The 19700-nt window shown below is 47.6% G+C and overlaps 1 protein-coding gene across 9 annotated transcripts in view; it reads left to right on the top strand.

Moving 5' to 3' along the window:
• The window catches only part of LOC308179904 (uncharacterized protein), a 56784-nt gene extending 37368 nt beyond the window's left edge, over nucleotides 1-19416 (top strand). For 5 of the 9 annotated variants that reach the window (XR_013940662.1, XR_013940663.1, XR_013940664.1 and 2 more), the window contains 6 exons: nucleotides 2744-2832; nucleotides 5019-5170; nucleotides 11151-11263; nucleotides 12886-13674; nucleotides 15286-15386; nucleotides 17491-19415. The gene's annotated coding sequence lies outside the window, so the exon portion shown is untranslated. The other 4 variants (XR_013940659.1, XR_013940660.1, XR_013940661.1 and 1 more) reach the window with 2 other exon arrangements.
• The last annotated feature ends 284 nt before the right edge of the window (nucleotides 19417-19700 follow it).

Genomic DNA, 19700 nt, shown 5'->3' with positions numbered 1-19700 from the left:
GTAGAAGGTTCTGTTTTGCCAGATCACCAAACCTTCAGCCTGGAAATGCTGATTATCTGTATGTCACTAAACAATTATCCAGATAGCATTCATTGTGTCATTCTCAGCAGCAGTCAGCATCATTCCTTGGTTTTCTCGGATCAGTATAGCTTCTCGTTCTGTGCTGAAAATGACTTTCTGCTCTTAACAACTATCTTTCTACTCAAAGCTCTTCTTTTTCCTTAGTGATACCAGCAGGAAACACATTTATGATGGCAGATATATTCATATATATATGAATAATAGACCATCAGCTTTCTAAATTTCAACTTTTCTACTTTTCATATTAAAAAAAAAACTAAAATATTTTGAGAAGGCCTGTCACTTTCTGAGAAGCTCTGTTAAAAAATGTTTTTAAGTTCCTTTCTTTTCTCCCTGCCAGTATTCTCCACTCAGAAAAAAAAAATATATATTTCCCTGTGAAAACTTATTCAGGCTCCTGAGCTAGCAAAGGGAGAAGAACCTAAGATGTTGTGGCCATCACGGCCGACCCAAAGCTGTTAGCAGAGGTTGCGGTTTCGCTAGCCCAGAGCTTTGCTGCATGGAGGCTTCAGCTGCACTGAGACGAGCTGCTGCTTTAGAGACAAGCTTCCAGAGGCTAAACAGCAAGTCTGTTGCAATAACTCTGTTGATCAAATAAAATTTCTGTTCGTGGTGCAGAGCCAAAAACAGTTTTTGATTGCAGCCTTGAGGGGTATTTCTTGGCTCATGCTCGATGTTTTAAGCAATGTGCAGCTCTACAAGTCATTACCAATGTTTAAGATCTCTTCTTTCTTATTAATATCCTCAGAGATGTGGAATGAAGACTATTTACCTTCCCCTCATAGTTCATTAAGATTATTAAACCATAAGAATGAGGACATGTGCATGAGAGTTGGATATATCAGGCCTTTTCTGGCTCTGTCAACATTATTTCCCCTAAAAAGAGAGTATATTTAGAAATATGGCTGAGTTTTCCTTTTATCATTTTACTCTTGTAACTATGTTTGTATACAAAGATTTCACAATGCCATGTTATATATGCGGTGTTTGCTGAAGCAGTAATACACGGTTTCTCATTACCACGTTACCAAGACACTCAAACAAGTCCCTTCATTAATAATCCGTTGCCTTATACCTTCAGAATCCACGGTCTGATCTCACCTCTGCTTGCTATCTCATCTGCCCTCCCCCCTGCGTTAGATATGAAGCTATTTTAATTTTCCCACCTGCCCCCCATGCCCTACCAGCTCATTTAAAATGGGTCATAATACCCCAGTGCAGCAAGGAGCTGCTGAGACCCCAGAGAGATGGGATGGTATAGGCACTGCAGTGGCATACAGAGGTACTAAAGAGGAAGGGGAGTTAGGAAGGGGAGTATATTTGCATTAACACTGGATTACACGGCAGCAAAAAGGCCAAAGCTTGTTGAGCCAGGCCTTGACCAATCTGGCTACAGTGATTGTGGCTACAGGCAGCTCAGGCTTTGCAGACCATGTTCACTTGATGCAGTGTAGGTACGTCTTGAAGTCCTTCGTGGCTTTCTAGTTAAACCAAATATTAATAAGACATCTACATAGCCTGTTTGCACTGTCATGCTATACAATTTTTCTCCTGAAAAGCAAGATTTTGTCTACTCTGAAGAATGTGCTTGTTTGCCAGACACACCAGTTTGTACCTTCTCCCCATTCTACATGTCTTTTATCCTTCGCCAGAGAGCAGCCTTCCAGTACCTAAAAGGGGTACTGCAAGAAAACTGGAGAGGGACTTTCTGGAGGGGCATATAGTGATAGGACAAGGGATAACAGTCCTAAACTAAAAGAGGGTGGATTTAGACTCAGTTTAAGAAAGAAAATCTTCCCTCAGAGGGTGGTGAGGCCCTGGCACAGGCTGCCCAGAGAAGCTGTGGATGCCCCTTCCCTGGAGGTGCTCAAGGCCAGGCTGGATGGGGCTTTGGGCAACCTGGTCTGGTGGGAGGTGTCCCTGCCCATGGCAGGGGGTTGGAATTAGATGATCTTTCAGGTCCCTTCCAACCCAAATTCTTCTGTGATTCTGTGCTTCCATGATTCCCTGCTTCTAGATCATTGTGACACTACATTGGAGCCTGCAGGACCAGGGATCGTCTCATGACTTGCTCATGCAGCACCTACGAAAATGAGGTTTTAATCTAGACACGTATCCCTAGTGCATACTATGTAATAAATTGGTGAATGAAAATGGATAAACCATGAACACAGCTCATTATGGAAATAATACCTAATATGGGAACAATTCCTAACTCCTCAAGATTCCAGTACTCCTTTCTGCTTTGCTCTAAGCATTTGAAAACATGCTCGCTGCAAGATGGTTTGTGTTAGAAATGATGACATTTGCTTAATTAAATTTCAGAAATATCGAAGTGGCAGCCCTACTGCGCTGGAGTCAAGAACGTTTGCTTCCATATTTTATGGGGCTTACACTATGTTGCTAATTGGTGGCTAGTAAGTTTTCAGTTAATATACTCAACATCACATTGCTGATGGCAAATAAAATTTAATTCTTCATTTGAGAACACTTATCAGCACAAATACACTGTTATATCCTAGTTATGCTATGCTAGTGAAAGAGAAAGCAGCATTAACTAATAGTTCTGTGGAAATATGGATGGCTTAATAACAACATATTTTGTTTTAGTGATTCTACTAACTAGGTTAATGTTGAAATATTATAATTTTCACCATTCCAGGGCACAGGAGTCAACGCTTATAACCAGGATCGTGCTGCATTGGACTCTGAACAAGGAACAAAACATGCATGCTCCAAGGAGTTTTGACTGTAAGAAATAACGGGCGGATATAGGCAGGCAGTGGTACTAGGAGCAGGTAGAGCCAAATGTAATATTTATATGCTCACTCGAGCTTTTCCTAGTAGCATTTGCATTCTGACCTATCCACTGCTTTTAAAAACAATATCCAAGGTCTTCTCTGTAGGTAGGTCACGACTGAGTTGCCTTTTAAGCAGTAGCAGATGTTCAGATACCACTAAGACCATGTAAAGCTGCATGTACATATAAAATGTTGTCGGTTCCCAGCAGTGGGTCCTAAAAGCGTGCATGCAACCCAGTCCATGTAGAAGCTGTCCCCAGCTCTTTCTCTGGTCACCCTGCCAGCTGAAAATGCAGTACATGCAGGTATTGTGGCCGCTCCGTGTCATCCTTCTCCTGCTGAGCTCTAGTTTGGGGTGACAAGAGTAGCACAGGCACCCAGACTGCTGGGATGCTCTCGGGAAGCCCTGAAGCAACACTTTTGTGACAAGGTCTTCCCTTTGAGGTTTGAATCTGGCCTAGAGGGCACCTCGGAGCCCTGGGAGGCATATTGAGGGCAATACTGGGGCAGCATGTATGTGTGCTTTCAATTCAATACGGAAAAGTAAAGCTTTTGGTCAAGGAAACAGCAATTAGTGGGCAAATACTTAAAACCGGAGAGGACAGATAGGCAAGTAACCCAGATGCATAAAACCAGACAAAGCAAGTTGTGCATAAATGGTCTATGTAACTGTTTATAAAGTCCAAAAGAAAGAGTATATATTATATATATATTATATATAGTATATATATTATATATACTATATTATATATAGTATATATTATATATATAAGAGAAATATATTTTTTTTCCTGCCTGAAAACAGAGGACACAGGCACTATCTTTTGTCCTTTCCATCAGTGTTGTGCAGTCTGCTGCTGGTGGTGACACGGCCTGTGCCTGTGGTGCTTTGGGGTGTAGGGCTCCTCACATTATACAAGCACTTCCAGCAGCCATCTAGCCATTTCTGGAGTCTCTGTCAGGTGCATCAGGAGAAGCGTAACAACCACAGGCACCCGCTCATTTGCCTTCTTTCTCTTCTGCCCTTCTCCCTGTATCAAAAGCGCCGACTCCTCCACTGCCCTGGAGCAGTCAGTCATTAACAAACTCGCTCCTGCCAGGGTGCTTCTCAAGCCAGTGCAGTCAAAGATATTTCTGGGAAGGAGAGAAAACAAGTTGGATTTTCAGCTGCTGCAGAAAAGGAAAGAATAACCATTAAAAAATATATATTTTTTTCTTTTTACTCACAAGGGGTAGCACTGTAGGGCTGTAGCACTGCAGATGGATGGCTTGTCAGAAGCTTTGGCCAGTGTTGTCGTGGTGAGTTTACACTGCACATAGGTTCTCCTTGGCTTGGCAAGGGACATCTAGAGGATGCAAGGAGCTAGCAAACTTTACAAATTTTGGAGCGTGGAGTTGCTAATCTCTGGCTCAGGATACCCAAGGGCCGGAGAGAGCAATTGTTTCAGACAGCCAGAGGATGCTTCATGGTCCCACTGTTAGCAGAAAGGGAGGTTGCTGAAGTGCCTGTGGAGTGGTGTGCATGGGTACGCTGTGGTGGAAGCAGCGATCCCTACAGCCAGGAACCTCAAACGAACAGAAGCTGCTCCAAGGAGGCAAGGTCTGGGTTAGCTGACGACAAGCAGAAATACCTGACGCTGCAGCAATTGCCTCCTGCCCTGGGATCTCGCTTCTTCTACCATTTACCTCTGAGTGAAGGAACTAGACTGTCAACACTCATGGCCAGACCGTGTTCACAGGACTGCCAGACACGTTTCCCAGGCAGAGGGGGTGTCGGAGGAGAGCACAACATGCTGCTTCTGGCCGTGGAAGGGGGAAGCAACATGCAGGAGGGGCTCAGATTTCTTAACCTTTACTGTTAGTTTCTTGGCAGCCATCAGCTTAATAAACCAGCAGAGGAAACCTTGCTTGCTTTTTTTTTTTTCCCCTCTATGCATGGATAATGACACCCATTTTAAATTACCCTCCTTAGAAAGGTAAAGGAGTATGCCAAGAAAAAAAAAAAAAAAAGAAAAAAAAGAAAAAAAACACGTGGTGGAAGAGCAGGAGCTGATGAACACAGCACTCAGTAGAGTGGCTTTGCCTTGCCTTGCTACCCCTGATTCAGTGGAATCAACTTCAACTTTGTCTTTCCAGGTTTCAAAGGCAGCTTTTATGAGCTCCCAAGTTTCCCAAGGATAGTGTAAGGCCAGCAGAGCCTTCATCTTACTTCTCACTTGTGTCCTGATGTCCTCCTCAGCGTGGAGCTCAGAGATGCTATTTTGGGGATTCCATCATGTACTTTGCAGGTACAGTATTAGGATGGGATGGGTGATCATCGCCACCCCTTATAGCACATTCCCTCCTAGAGGAGGAACAGAAGAAGTTGGAGAATATTGGTTTTACTGGATGGTGTAGTGATACAACTGCCAAAAGTCCATTGCTTTGACTTGGTGCTGCTTTTCACCCAGCTTGTACCCCTTAGCTTTTGTTACAGGCTGGTTATCACAGAGCTCTGCATAGAGTCATTTCTCCTCTTGAGGTTAGGAGATCCTCTTGTTCTAGACGAAAACATGGGATTTCAGCTAGTGCATGTACACATCCCCTGTGTAACTACGTTTGTCCTGCTGGAGCTCAAACTAACTTGGTGGAGTCCAAAATTGTGGCCACCCTGGCACCATGAAAATGTGGGATCTCCCTCAGAACTGGTACTTCCATTTCTCCAAAATGTTTTCTAAATAGTGTTTCAGGATTTTCAGATCCTTAGCTAGCATAAAAGGATATGGATCCACATAGCTGAACAGCACTCGGCTTCTTCAAACTAGAAAAACCACAAAATCACAGAAATGTTGGTTGGAAGGGACCTCTTACGGTCCCAAGCTTGTTCAGGCTCCTACTCAGCACAGGACCGCCGCACTAGGTCAGGTCAGCCTTGGCCTTGTCTAACCAGGTCTTGGGAGCCACCAAGGATGGAGAGTCCCCCTCTCTGGGAGATGTTTTTCCTAATGTCCAACCCTCCAAGCTCCATCCTGGTTTTGTTGCCCTTCATATCACCATCTGCCACTCGCATGCGGTGTCAGTCTGTGTCACTCGTGTGGCTCCATGAGGCAGGTGGGATTTACGAGAGGCGATCACCCATTCGTCTCCCCATCTTTGGATTAAACCCAACCTTCAGCCTCTGATCCTGGCTTGTGAGGCCTATGCTTCAACCACCTTGATACCCCTCTTCCTCGCTCTGAGGGGCCCAGAGGAGCCCAGTGTGTCACCCGTGGCCTCCCTGGCACGAAGCTGAGGGGAATTAATAGCTCCCCTCACCCTCCTGGTGCGGCCCACCAGGCTCTTTGGCCTAGTTGCGATCGAGCGCACCCTGGGCTCATACAAGGTGTGACCCGCAGTTTGTAGCAACATGAACGGGAGCAGTGTTTTGTTCACTGCACTTGAGATAGTACAGTGAGCAAGCAGTTTCAAAATCCAATTTCATAGACAGAGAGATTACATTAATCTTCCTTAATAGCTAAACAATTCAGTTTTCAAGATAGGACAAAGCATGGGATATTCTTGACAAAACTGGCGCTTCAAAGCTGCCTACATCAGATTTAAACTCCTAACTCCTAAGCTCCAAACGATAGAACCGATTGTATCTTTTCAGAGAGTAGCACCGAAAACTTGTGTTTAATCTCCCCTTTTTAAAACACGCTGTAGCTGCCTGGGCTTGCCTGTTGGGAAGCAAATGTAGATTGACTTTGCCTTCAAATACCATATGAGGAAACTCACTCAGCCCTCACCAAGTGATCTCTGGGGCCTGTGGAATGATAAAAGCCCAAGTTATCAAAGTATCTGTAAACTGCCTTCTGATTTCTAGCTCGAGCACCTCCCTGAATCTGGACCCTTTGATTTAAGGTGGCTGCTTTCCTTCACCGTGTCTCAACAGGCAGAAAAGGGCATAGCATTAATTCCTGTTGGCTCAGTTGCATTAGCTCAACGCGGTGGAAAAGCCCTCCTCAGCTCCAAAAACGGAGGACTGAATGCGGATCTGCATTACAAACTTCTGTCCGTGTAGTAACTACCTTACAATCTCCAGGGACGTTCCCATACCACCAGAAATATCGGTGTCAAAGTGCTTTCGTTGCTGGCGCTATTCAGATCGGAGAACAAACATCAGCTGTCCTGGAGAAGATGTTTTTTGGGACAGACTTCATGTTTGCAGAGAATTTGCAGGTTTTGTGGTCTAGGCATATCCATTTCAGGCTGTTTTCCAGTGTTTGTGCTGTGATTTAGGGCTCTGACAAATGAGCTCTAGCAAATCATAGCGAGGTGACTGAAGAGGCAACCAGGCCAGCTGTTTATGACTGTTCCGCTGGCAAGGATTTCTGTCCCTGCAGCAGACTTGGCAGAAGGCAACATATGTCCAGGGCAGAGCTGCTCCAAATTGTGTTTTAGCTGAAATCTCCAAGGAGGTGAGATTAGACCATCCAGAAGTCTGTGAACTGGAGATACTGAGATGTCCCTAATGCTCTATGCCCATCAAGGCCAGCACCACTGCCACGCCGTCTGTCCTCACAGCTTCTGTCCCGTGTTTCTGTCCCCTCCATGCACCAGAACTGGCAGTCGGCTGACCCTTTCGGGAGGTGATTCGGGGATTTCAGCCAGCCAAATGAACTCCTCACTCACCTAGCAGGAGAGTGTGGGGCTAAAACACCACCAGCTCCTAGCAGCTGAAACAATCGCGATGCCTCTCTCCCGGGCAATGCTACAAGTGTCCTGGTAGAATGGCATTGAGCAACAGCAGGTGATAACATGTTCATCTGCAACCAAATGCTAATCAGAGGCCAGAGGCTTCCCCTCGTGCTCCTGTACAGCCTGCTAGGACCTCTGATGTCAGGGAAATCACCCCTTACCCCTTAGCTGCAATTGCGGCAGGTGGTCTGGCCATCACAGAATCACAGAATCATTAGGGTTGGACAAGACCTCCAAGATCATCTGGTCCAACCATCCCCCTACCACCAATGTCACCCACTAAACCATGTCCCTAAGCACCATGTCCAACCTTTCCTTGAACACCCCCAGGGACGGTGACGCCACCACCTCCCTGGGCAACCCGTCCCAGTGCCTGACTGCTCTTTCTGAGAAGAAATGTCTCCTCATTTCCAACCTGAACCTCCCCTGGCACAACTTGAGGCCATTCCCTCTAGTCCCATCACTAGTTATCTGTGAGAAGAGGCTGACCCCCAGCTCCCCACTCCTTCCTTTCAGGTAGTTGCAGAGAGCAATGAGGTCTCCCCTGAGCCTCCTCTTCTCCAGACTAAACAACCCCAGTGCCCTCAGCTGCTCCCCAAAGGACTTGTGCTTCAGGCCCTTCACCAGCTCCGTAGCCCTGCTCTGGACATCAACAACCATTAGAGGTCCTCTCCATCCTCGGGTGACCCAGAGGGCAGCTGGCCAGAGCCTGCCCTTGCACCCCGGGCAGCAGCAGACAGGAGCCGCTGCAGCAGCGAGTCAGGACCAGCTCTGATCTGAGCGTTATTCCCAGGCTGAAACACACGAGAGTTTTTCTCTCCAGATCCCACGACTAACATGGAAATAAACTGGGAAAAGGACTGGGCCTTAAATATACAACGAGCTCTTCCCCACCCATTACCACCTAACCGATAAGCTATTCCAGGCTATCTTGTTTATGTTTAAGAGCGTTTAATACCTCTTAGCATTCGTGTTTGCCTTGAAGCTACAGGCAGCTATGTGCTGTAGTGTGCTAAATATTTGTGCAGTAAGTACAAACAGATGTTTGAAGATCTGCTTTGAAGCAAATCTTTGCCCTCTAGATTCTCTCCCAAGACTTTTCAGGAACAGTACACATCGATATATTCAGAGCAAAGCCTTGAAGGGCAGGGAGAGAGGAAATACACAGGAATAGCCAGTAGTGGAGGAGGAACACACACTCACATCTCTACACATAAATCCTCCACAGCAACAGTTTGGACATCAGAGCTTTCATAAACAATTCATTTGCAGGGCCTCATTCCTATAAAGCAATCTCTGCTGTGTGCAGGGCTTCCAGGCTTGTTTTGACTCACTAGCCAGATCCTTGTCACCCTCAAGAGCTATTGCCTGCAACCTAAATAATCTCACTGAAGTCAAAAATCCCAGAGCGAACAGAGAAAGCAAAACCTGGCCGCTTTGCCCCGACGGCTCTTGCTCGCATGTATTGCTTCTGTGGGCTGCTCAAAGGGAGGGAAAGCCTTCCCCAGGCAGACACGGGTGGCATTAAATAATTTGGTTCTCGGTCCCTCTGCAAGATACCCCAAGCGAAGCAGTGGGGAAGGCTGAACAGCCTCTGCCTCGGGCAGCTCCCAGCTCGTGTCAGGATGCAACAGAGAAGCTGAGAGGGGAAAGGTAACGCGGCAGCGCTGAAACCAGCCAGGATTGTGCGGTGGTTGCTGCGTGGGAGGTTGTGCTGAGGACTCTCAAATGACTTTAACCACTGTTTTATGGCTTTGCTTTTGTTTCTCCTTTTCTCACGTTTTCAGGGAGAAGAGGGTGTGTCTGGAGGTTCAGGTGTTAGCCTGGGACTTAGATGAGCTACGGCCAGGTTTCTGCTTTGCCAGCGACTCCCTTGGGCAAGCTGCTCAAATTGCCTCAGCCTTTTGCCCCTTATTCTTGAAGTAAGAATAACGCTTCCATACCCCCAGGGCACAGGAGATTAATACTTCAAAGCCTGGGAGGCATTCAGATATGGCACTGGAGAGAGCCATACGAGGCCCCAAGTAGGTTCACTCTGCGCTGTCTTTTGACTGTGTGCTTTGGACAGCAGAGGGGATCCTTCAGGGCACTTAGAGTAGCTGACTTTCAGATGCAAAGAAATGTTTGACTGGAGCTGTATAGAGCCAACGATTTGCTGTAAGGCTCGCTAATTTGCTCTGTGGGGTGCTTTGACTTCACTCTTCTTTGTTTCACATGTTCTTGTATTTCTTGGTTAAAACGTGAAAATGATTCGTAACTATACCATTCATTTTCTTTTCCTAGTAACCACTCTTTTTTGTCTTGCCTAATTCTACTTCATCTGAAACTGCTCTTCCTACACTTCCCTTCCCTTCCTCCTCCTCTTCTTCTTCCTCCTCCTCCTTCTCCTCCTCCTCCTGCTGCTCTCCCAAGGGCTCAGGCAGGAGCCACCCATCTCTCAGCTCCCCGCTAGGGCCGAGCAGGCAGCGAGTGGTGCTGCCAGCATCTAGAGACCCTTTGCTGGCAGAGCCCTGGGTATATTGCAACAGAGGGGAATGCTTCCCAGCTCCTGCGTCCCCGCTGCATGTCAGGGTGAGGCCAAGGTGAGTGGTTCTTCCTCTCGTCCCATGCTAGCCATGCGTAGGAAAGGCAGGTGAGTGCTTGGAGAGGAGCTGTGCTGCCTGATGGTGAGGAGCTGGCCTGGCTCATCCACGGACAGGCTTGCTGGAGCGATAATCGGGGAGAGAAAAGGGGGAAAAATAGGAGTGTGGCATCACGGGGATGTAAGCCTGTAAAGGTGCTGTCTCTCCCCTCTCCTTACCTTTGCTCTGTTCTTTTTTTCTAGTTGCCTACTTGCAAAGAAAGGAGGGCTAGCGGCTAAGCTATTACTCAGGAGGCTGTCTTGGTTTGCAGAGAGAGTGTTCTTTGGTTTATATCCCTGAAAGAGACTCCTTGGGGTGGGAGGCAGCAAAGTGCAAAGGCAGGAACAGGAGCAGAGCACCAGAGCTGGCGAGGAGCCCACCCTCATCTGCAGCACGATGCTGTCAGACTGACTCAGCTGTAAGGTGAAGCTGCATCTTCCAGCCGCCTGGGCCGGTCATTTTGTCATCTTGTGCCCCTGTATAAGAGAGCAGCTTTTTCTTCCATTGTAAGGATGAAGCCTGGAACAGCAAAAGCGTCCTGTAAGGGCTGTAGCAATGACCACAAGCATTGGGCCAGGAGTCTTGCAGCTGCTTGCTGTACCTGCCTTTGCTCAGCACCGCCTGCAGTGGCCTGCGTGGGAGAAAGATGCCCTTCTGGGGGACAGCTCCTTGACTTTGCTCTCAGCTGACTTCTTTGAGGTAGCAATGAAATCCATCGTGCTTTGTTTTCCCTTGTCTTCTGGCATCTGCAGCCCCAGTGGTCTTGGGATCGAGGATGAGTTTTTTCATTTTGAAAGGGGACGGGTGTGCTCACCTCTTTATTTGTGGGTTGGGGAAAGAAAACCATGTGCCTGTTTTCATGGATTTGCAGCTGAAACCTTATCAAGGACAGGAGAGCAAACAACTCTCTGTTTCTTTTTCTCTTGTGCAGGTTCCCTTCACAAACAGTGTTTTGCTGGTGTAAAACAGAGAGGAGGAAGGCTCTGTGGTGGTGATCTACTTCTGTGAATCTGCTTCAGACAGCTGTGAACAGCCGAGTAAAAGGTAGGGGAAAAGAGCAACAGCCCCAATCCTCTGAATAAAGGAAAAGAGGGAAGGAACTAAGCAAAATGAATCCTCACATCCAATCTCCTGTTTCACCAGGAGAATGGAAACCTTTCTGAGGGAGCTGATACCTACTGCCAGCGTTAGCCGTTTTGCGCTTTGTTTTGGAAAGAAAAGCCAAGCTGTACTAGGAATTATCACCTGCTCAATCTCAAGTTGAAACAAATAAATAGTACTGTTTTCTTTCCCTTGATTTCCTGCTTGGTGCCAGTTTTTCTGGGCCAAGAAAAGTCTTTTCTTTTGTGAGAAGCTCTGCGAGTGGCTGTGTCTGGGGAGGCAGCTTCCTCCCCTGCCCACCTCCACAGCGACTAGCGAAGCAAGGCAAAGATCCCTCAGCCAGCAGGCCCAGATCCCAACAGGTTGTCCCTCCGGCTCTGCCTTCAGAGGGCCAAATGCTCTCTGGCATGTGCTGTGCTAATGCCTCGAGGCTTGGCCACGAGACCAGCAAGTTTGGCTCATTTCTTTGCCATAACTGCTAGCCCAGTACACACGGTATTTTTTTGTGATGCTCCAGCTTCCTCCCAGGCTGGTGCCAGCAATTTGGTCCTGTTTGATAAACCATCATTCAGCCGTGGCGTGGAGCTGTGGTCCTAATGGCCTGTGTTAATTAAAAATCTAATGGCCCTTTCTCGGGAGAAAGTTCGTTAGTTCCAGTGTTTTCCTAAGGTAATTATATCGAGCCAGCCTATCGCCCTCCCCCGCAGTTTCGCTTATTGCTCGCTTTCTCTAAGCTCCTGCACGCCACATGCAAACTGCATTGGTGTGTCGTGTTCCACCCCATCACCTCAAACCGGGCTGCACATTTGCTTCAGAGCATGGGAAAGGTCTGTAGGAGAGAGATGCCCCGTCTTTACTGGGATGGTGTGCACCATTTGCAGCTCCGATTGTGCTGCCCTGCAGCGCCAAATTGCGAATGAGAAACTCTTTGACGCTTCATCTCCCCTGCGTTCCGAAATAGCAAGAGATAAACAGGAAAAAGGGGAGACACGTTCTGCTTTATATTGTTCGGCTCTCCAGTCAGCTCCGTCTCTGATATTAATAACTTCCTGTTTTGTTTTAAGTCTTCTGACAAGCGAGGAGCCTTCATTTCAGGCTGAGCTTAGGCAACTGAATGACTAGCATGCTTCCAGGCTCTGGGGTACAAATTCCAGTTTTCTTCTTACCTCTAGGCCAAAATTTTAGAGCTGGAAGTCAAACCGATGAAAATTGGGTGCTTAAATCAGCAATTAGTTGCCAAAGCACTAATGACCTGACTTTCACAATGGTTGAACACCTGCAAACCCTGTAGTAGAAGTCATGGGACTCAAGAGAGCAGGATCTGCAGAAATCAGACTGGTTTTGTGTAGGAGCTCAAACAAGGATCCAAATTTAAAACTCCGGAGTTCTGCTCATATCGAAGGATGTGCTCAGAAACAAGAAACAGAAAAGAGGATCTGGAAAAAATGTGGAGAAAGGTGCATTTGTGTAATATCACTTTTGTAAGACGCTTGTGAAATGTTCTGCACGTTGCATTGAGTCATTTTTCACATATGCTTAAATTAGTAAGACTCTTTCTTTTCCAGGTCTCCAATAACTTCCCCTGTGAACTGAACCATTTCCTCTGGATAGCATGCTGGAGAAGTACAGTCCCTCTGCATGCTTACTTCATGTGTACTGCCCACGGCTACTGCTCTGCCTAACTGGGAACCATCTCCCAATTGTGGTGTGTGACAGTTCAGCTTGGACTTACCAATTCCACGAGAGTTAAAAATTAAACCAGCTAATCAAGATCTGAAGCAGCACTGGATTTAAGAGACTAGCAAGTGGTCCAGCCTTGAGTTAATTCATTATAAATATCTCTAGAAGAGCTTGTCAAAAGGAAACATGAAGCAGCTGGAAAGAGCCATCCTTACAGTGAATGCCAAAGTCATTTGCATCCAGCGGACTGGGAGACTCAAGGCTTTGGACAGACAATGTGGGTGAAAGAAATAAAAATCTGAATACAGAGGAGAAAGCACCAGTTCCCACTGAGTGATTACAGAGGAAACAATCTTACCACTATAGGGACCTAATTAGAGACTCAGTCTCACAACAGTCTAATAACTCCTCCAGGACAGTGAGAAACCCAAACTAGCTACAACGGTCTGTTCAGGCCTGCAGAGTTTGGAAGCTCTGACGCATCGGAGGTATGCTGAAATGCCAGGTTTAAGTAGAAGAGGTAATTTCCAGCGTTCTTGAATCCCATAGTGTGTTCAGTGCCCTCTTAGGGTAAGGGGAGCAAACTCATCGCCTGCATACGTGGTCTGATCTACAGAGTGCAGCCCTGGGCTCCCACTGGCTTGCACTGCAGCCTCCTGAAGGAATTGCTTCCGGTACATGTATTCCCCTGCAAATATAATAATTAATTATCAACATTAACAAGTAAGATTTTCACATTTCTGTGCCTGATGTACAAATGTCTCAGGTAGTCTCTGAAGCGTCTTCTGCAGCTGGGGTGTGGATCCTCAGCCCTCACTCAAGACATCAGGTTTTTATAAGCAGCGGTGAGGCTTTGCTGGATTTTAATTTAATTAATTAATTTAGCTGGCGTCACCATCAAAGGCCCTTTTTATGCGCCCCCATCCCTGCGGAGTGGCTCTGTACAGGAGCTGCTTCAGGGGAGCTCAGGGATCTCTCCATGCTGCCGCAGGCGGCCCCGTCTGATCTCCGTGCCCCCAGGGGAGCTGGAAGGAGCAGGGCTGTCCGGGGGCATCGCGTATGGGGCAGTGGTTTCGGGTCTCCTCCGGAGCCGGGAGATGGTGCAACCTGCCCACAGAGCTCTCAGCACTGCTGACATTGGACAAGGGCATTTCCATAACCAGGATAAATAAACAGATGCCTTTTCTTGCTCTAGGGAGATTATTTCTTCTGTGCCACTAGCCCGAGACTGTTTGCTTGGCTTAGCCCGTATTTTTACCATATGCAACAAGCCTTAACCACTTCATTTGAGGCTGTTATTCATTTGCAGCCAATATGAAACATTTCTGGTGTTTCTTTTTCTTTTTTTTTCTGGCTCTTGCACGTTGCTAATCTCTCCCCTTCTCTACATACGCTCTCTTCTCTAACATTTCAGGTCTCCTCTCCTGTAATATTTTAAATCCTTTATTGCCTGATGCTGCAGATGGAGTATTAGTTACCTTCCATCACCAGTCTGGCCGCGAGGACTTCCTTTGCTTGACAGGTTGATTACTTTGTCAAGGTGAATGTTAAGTCGAGCCTGTCTGGAGCACCTCCGTGTGTTTGCTGCCAGGCTCCAGTTGCAAGCTGGTTTCTTACCAGACATGCTGCTTCACCAGACACAGAAAAAAATTAGGAGTAAAACTGGGATTTTGAGAGGCTTTTCTCCCCAGCTCCTTCCAAGGTTGACGTTGCTCCAGTTTATACCAATGGGGTTTAGATGGCTCTCTAAATACAATAAGCTAATATATGGAAAGCAAACCCAACTGATGAAATCCCATTGATAAAAGAGATTCCCAATCCCAGCAACGGCTCAGCAAAGCCCACAGGTAGCAATTAGGAGTTAATAAAAATTGTATCAATTAAAACTAGGAAAGCTAATCAAGGTGGGAAAGAAACTTTCTCTCCGTCGCATAGGGCTTGGTGTCCTGGATAGCTCCCCTTACCAAATGCGGTGCACAGGGCTGGACCCAGTTATCTCCCTGCTCGCCAAATGGGCTACACACCGCACCAAACCTTGCCTCCATGTGCCAGGCACGTGCTGCCCGGTTCTCCACAGACCCTCATTTTGTTCTCATGTTCTGCTTGACCCCTGAACACCACAAATCAGTGGGAGTTTGTCCTTCATAGGTGGTTTTCCCTCATCTTTAGTAACACCTAAAAGAGGGTAGCTGTAGCATTACCAGTGCTTTCAGGTGGCCCGGTGGATGTCACCAAGAAAAAACAATAAAAAAAAAAACAAGTAAATTAAATGCATTTCCTTGCAGTTCCTGAGGGAGAGCAGGTTTGTGAGCTGCAAGCCAGGTCAAGAGGATTGGATCTTCCACGGAGGAACTGTTGACATTGGTCCAGAAATGTCATTGGTAAGGTAAGGAAAAGCATCGAAATCTCTCTTAATTGTTCTTAGTTGATACTTTATAGGAAGTGGCATCCAGAACACTTAAGAAATTGGGAAATAACAGTAAATAGCACAAAGAAAACGGGGGGGGTGCTTTTTGTGAAGGTAAGGAAACTGAGTCACGGTGCTGAGTGCTCCAGGAAAGTCCCAGTAACTGCCGGAGCCACCCATCACCTGTGACCAGAGTGCAAACAACTCCTTGCTGCTACTGCAGAGATAGTGTTGCAACTTCGTGGGCAAGATACAAAAATAAAAGAGAAGGTTGGCCGGCGTTATTATCTGGTGGTAGGGGAGCGTTTATTTCTCTAACCACATGTGGCTGTGCCTGACCAATTTGGACATCAGAGCAGGCAGTTCCGAGGAAAGCTGCATAGGCTTGGTTTTCAAAGGGACCCGTTTCCAGTATGTGCAAACTTCATTTCTCCTAGATAGGAGAAATCCTTGCTTGTACTTTTAGGAATTCATTTCTGGCATATTGTAGCAGAAATTGTAAACAAAGTCACGGTGGACTGGTAAGATGAACCTAGGGAGCACAGCATCTACAGCCAAAGCAGCACTGCAGCCAGCACAGCCCCTGGTGCAGAGCGAGTGCCAAGGGCAGGCATCGGGCTGCCGTTCTCCCTCGCAGACGTGGTCCTGGGGTTGTTCTCCTCAGTGGGTCCCGTATTGAGGCCTTAGTGAAGAGGAGAGATGGAGCTGTTCTTGTGTCCCACCATACCTGACAAGGCAGGGGTGCGTTGCGTTCCCTATATATTGAGCTAGCTCAGACCAGCCTTGTACAATCACAGAATCATTAAGGTTGGACAAGACCTCCAAGATCATCTGGTCCAACCATCCCCCTGCCACCAATGTCACCCACTAAGATGAGAAGAAGAGCAATACACAGCCACTTTTCGTTTTCCCCACTGATGTTAGTGGGAGGGAAGAAAAGCACCTTTTCCTGCCTGGGTCCGTGCATCCCTGCTTCCCCTTGGGTGGAGAGGGATGGGGCCCTCTTCTCTTCCCATCTACGAGGGAAGAGCTGAGTGCTGGTGTGAGTGATGGGCGAGAAGCTCTCAGTGCAGACCTCGTTCTCCCCATGGACCACCTCTGCCCTGGGCAGGTGTGCTGGGGTCCCATCATGGGCTTCCCCTTGTCCCGTAGCTCACAGCCCTGCCATTTTCCACCCTTGGAAATGCCAAGCAGGAAAGCAGGCTCCCAAGGGTCCGGAGGAGCAAGGGGTCTCCATCAGGGCATCTCCTAGCAGGAGGTGAGGAGAGCATCTCTGCCATGGGGGCTGCAGCACCTGCACAAACCCTCCACAGCGAGCAGCACGGCTGCGTTTCCCTGTCACTTGTCACCTGAAAACTGTTTCCTTGTGCTTCCCTCCAGGCCCTTGGCCAGGAGGGCTGGCGCTGGGGACACCTCCTCCTGGTGTTCAGCCAAGGACCGCAGCAGTGTCCTCCCGTGGAGGGCTGTGGCCACCGGGGCTGGGCGTGCAGCATCCGTCCCTCCCCTGGGGACCGACTTTTGCTGGGCGATGCAAGGTAACCTCACCACTGAGAACAGCCGGGACGACGGCCAACCAAGATTAATGGCATCATTAACGTCCCCAGTTTATTTATAGGTTTAAAAACATCTCGGACCTGCAAACTGAGCAGCGTTACGCTGTGTAACGCAGGAACACGCAGGTCTCCTGCTTCTGTCCCGTTCCTGTCGTTTCACCCTGATTGCTGAGACTGCAAAAACCCCGTGGCAGAGACAGGCTCTCATTGCAAACCTACACTAAAAACCTTCTCAACCAGGGGGATGCACACTGATTTTTTTCTTCCATGAATGCTATGTTTGTCCAGTCTCCTTTTTCCACCTAACTCTTTCTGTGACCCCTATTTGGGAAAATTCTCTTTTTGAAGAATTCCTGAGGCCCAGGCTGGGCAGTCATCACTGGAATTAGAGATTTTCTGCCTCGGTTTCTAAGCAGCAAGCTCTGTGGGAGGAGGATTGAAAGTCTCGTAGCTGCGGAGAGCACCTAGGTTGTGTGGGGCCCCAGTGAAACACGCAGATGTAATTAATGACCGTGGAGGTCTTCCCACAGGTGCCGAGAGCCAGAAGAGCCAGCTCAGCTCCCAGGTCCTCGAGGAAACGCGCAGGACTGTCAAGAAAAGAAAAAGCACTCCAAGGATTTTGGCCCCGGAGTGGGAGTTTTCAGCACATGGCCTGCCTCCAGGAGCTCAGGAGAAGGTGGGTTAGAGAGGAGGCTCCTTGTCAGCAGGCAGGAACCCAAGGGATCTGCTGTGCCACCGGCAGAGCTGCAGGGGCTCGCGGGGTGGGATGAGAATGTGCAAATGTCAGGAGGGACCCCTGACCTCCAGAAACACCAGTAACCGGTGTGTCACCTCGTGAAGACATGGTTTTGGAGGGCAACCACCCTTCACCCTACTGTTTGTGATGTATTCATCTGAGTTATACTCCTGTGTCAGACTCTCCTTGGCCCTCTGTCTTCTGTGGGGTAAAATAAAGAACTGGCAGAGAACTGCTCAAGCCAATTTGTCTGTTTCTTTGGGAAACGAAACCATGTCAGGGGTGAGTAAAGGAGTCCAAGATACAAAAAGGGGCTGAAGGAGGATTTCTCTGCCATGAGCACGGCAGATGAAGCCACAACCCTAGGATCATCTCACCACCACTATCTGGTGGGCTCAAAGCATCTCAGCACCTTACTTTCCCCTTCCCCTCTTTCCCTCTTGGGTTCTGGGCTCCAGGTCCTCTCCATCCCTACCTGGACAGGACCCAGCTCTCTGCTGTGACGGGGAAGTTCGTGCTGGCTCTGCGCCTCAGTTTCCCTGTCTGACCATGACACTTAACGAGTTTTGCACAGTCCTGTGAAGGACAAAAGCATAATTATTTCAGTCATCAAAAGACCATGACTGGGAGAGTGTTTATTTCCTTGTCTGATATCCGTGAGATCCCATATAATATAAAAGGCTTCAAGGAAATGCAGGTCATATGCAGCATCTGAGATAAAAGGGGAAAAAAGGTAACATTTTAACTGTGCTCCATTTATCCCAGGAAAGAGACACCTCTCACATAGTTGTTTCTCATCTAAATTCCTGAACATCTAACTCATGTTAGCTTAGAGGAGTGAGTCTCATGGTGTAAGAGGCCATCTACATCTCTCTCAGACTGATTATATGCTTTGAAATGTGAATATAAAAGGTGCAAGGTGTGTTTTTTTTTAACATCTAAGCCACAGAGGGACAGCTGTCTCCCAGACTTCAGTGCTAAATGGCTTCTGTGCAATTGCTCACCTCTGATACAGAAAGCAAGAGCTGGGATTTTTTTTTTTTTTCCTGTTTCACTAGGCTACACCCTGTTGTAACCATATTTAACCTTTCTTTTTCTAGCTGCCAACACTGGGTGGCACTAGGTAACTCCTTCTGACATTATACAAAATTGACTCTCAAACTTGAATCACACTAACTTGGCTCCACTCTGTCCTGACAGCAAATGGTTTTGTTTGAGAAACTTAGGATCATATGGCATGATGCAGTAGACACATCTGACTCACATGGCACATTTTGTACTTCCTTGGTTTGTTAGACTGCTAAAGCACTCCTGAAACTCTGGCATCGCAGGTTTGGTAAAGGCTCAATGTGCTCTTGGGCTTTAAAGCCAAGTTTCTTACTTACTGAGGTACAAATGGCTGGAATACTTTAAAATAACTGTGCTGTACGCTGGGGATTTAAACAAATTTCAGAGAATCACAGAATAGTTGAGGTTGGAAGGTACCTCTGGAAAGCATCTAATCCAAGACCCCTGCTCAAGCAGGGTCAGCCAGAGCAGGCCGTCCAGAACCGTGTCCAGTCAGGTTTTGAGTACCTCCAGGGATAGAGACTCCACAACCTCTCTGGGGAGCATCCTGAGTGTTCAACCACCTTCAGTGTAAAAGAGTATTTCAGTTGGCCTATTGCCTCTTGTCCTGAGCTGGGTACCACTTAGAAGAGTTTGGCCCTGTCTTCTTTACTCTACCCCAACATCAGGTACTTTAACACATTGATGTGGACACTGATAAGATCCTGAGCCTTCTCTTCGCCAAGGTCAACAGCCCCAGCACTCTCAGCCTCTCCTCCTACATCAACTGCCCCAATCCCTGGATCATCCTCATGGCCCTTCAAGGGGCTCACTCTGGTATGTCAAAGTCTCTCTTGTTGTGGGGAGCTCAGACCTGGACACAGCACCCCATATGTTTCTCACCAATGCTGAGCAGACGGGAGGGATCGCTTCCCTTGATCTTCTAGTGATACTATT

The sequence above is a fragment of the Anser brachyrhynchus genome (genome assembly GCF_964034855.1).
Source record: "Anser brachyrhynchus genome assembly, chromosome: 1".
Classification (NCBI taxonomy): Eukaryota; Metazoa; Chordata; class Aves; order Anseriformes; family Anatidae; genus Anser; species Anser brachyrhynchus.
Note: the sequence above shows the minus strand (reverse complement) of the source record. Positions and strands in the feature narration are given on the sequence as shown.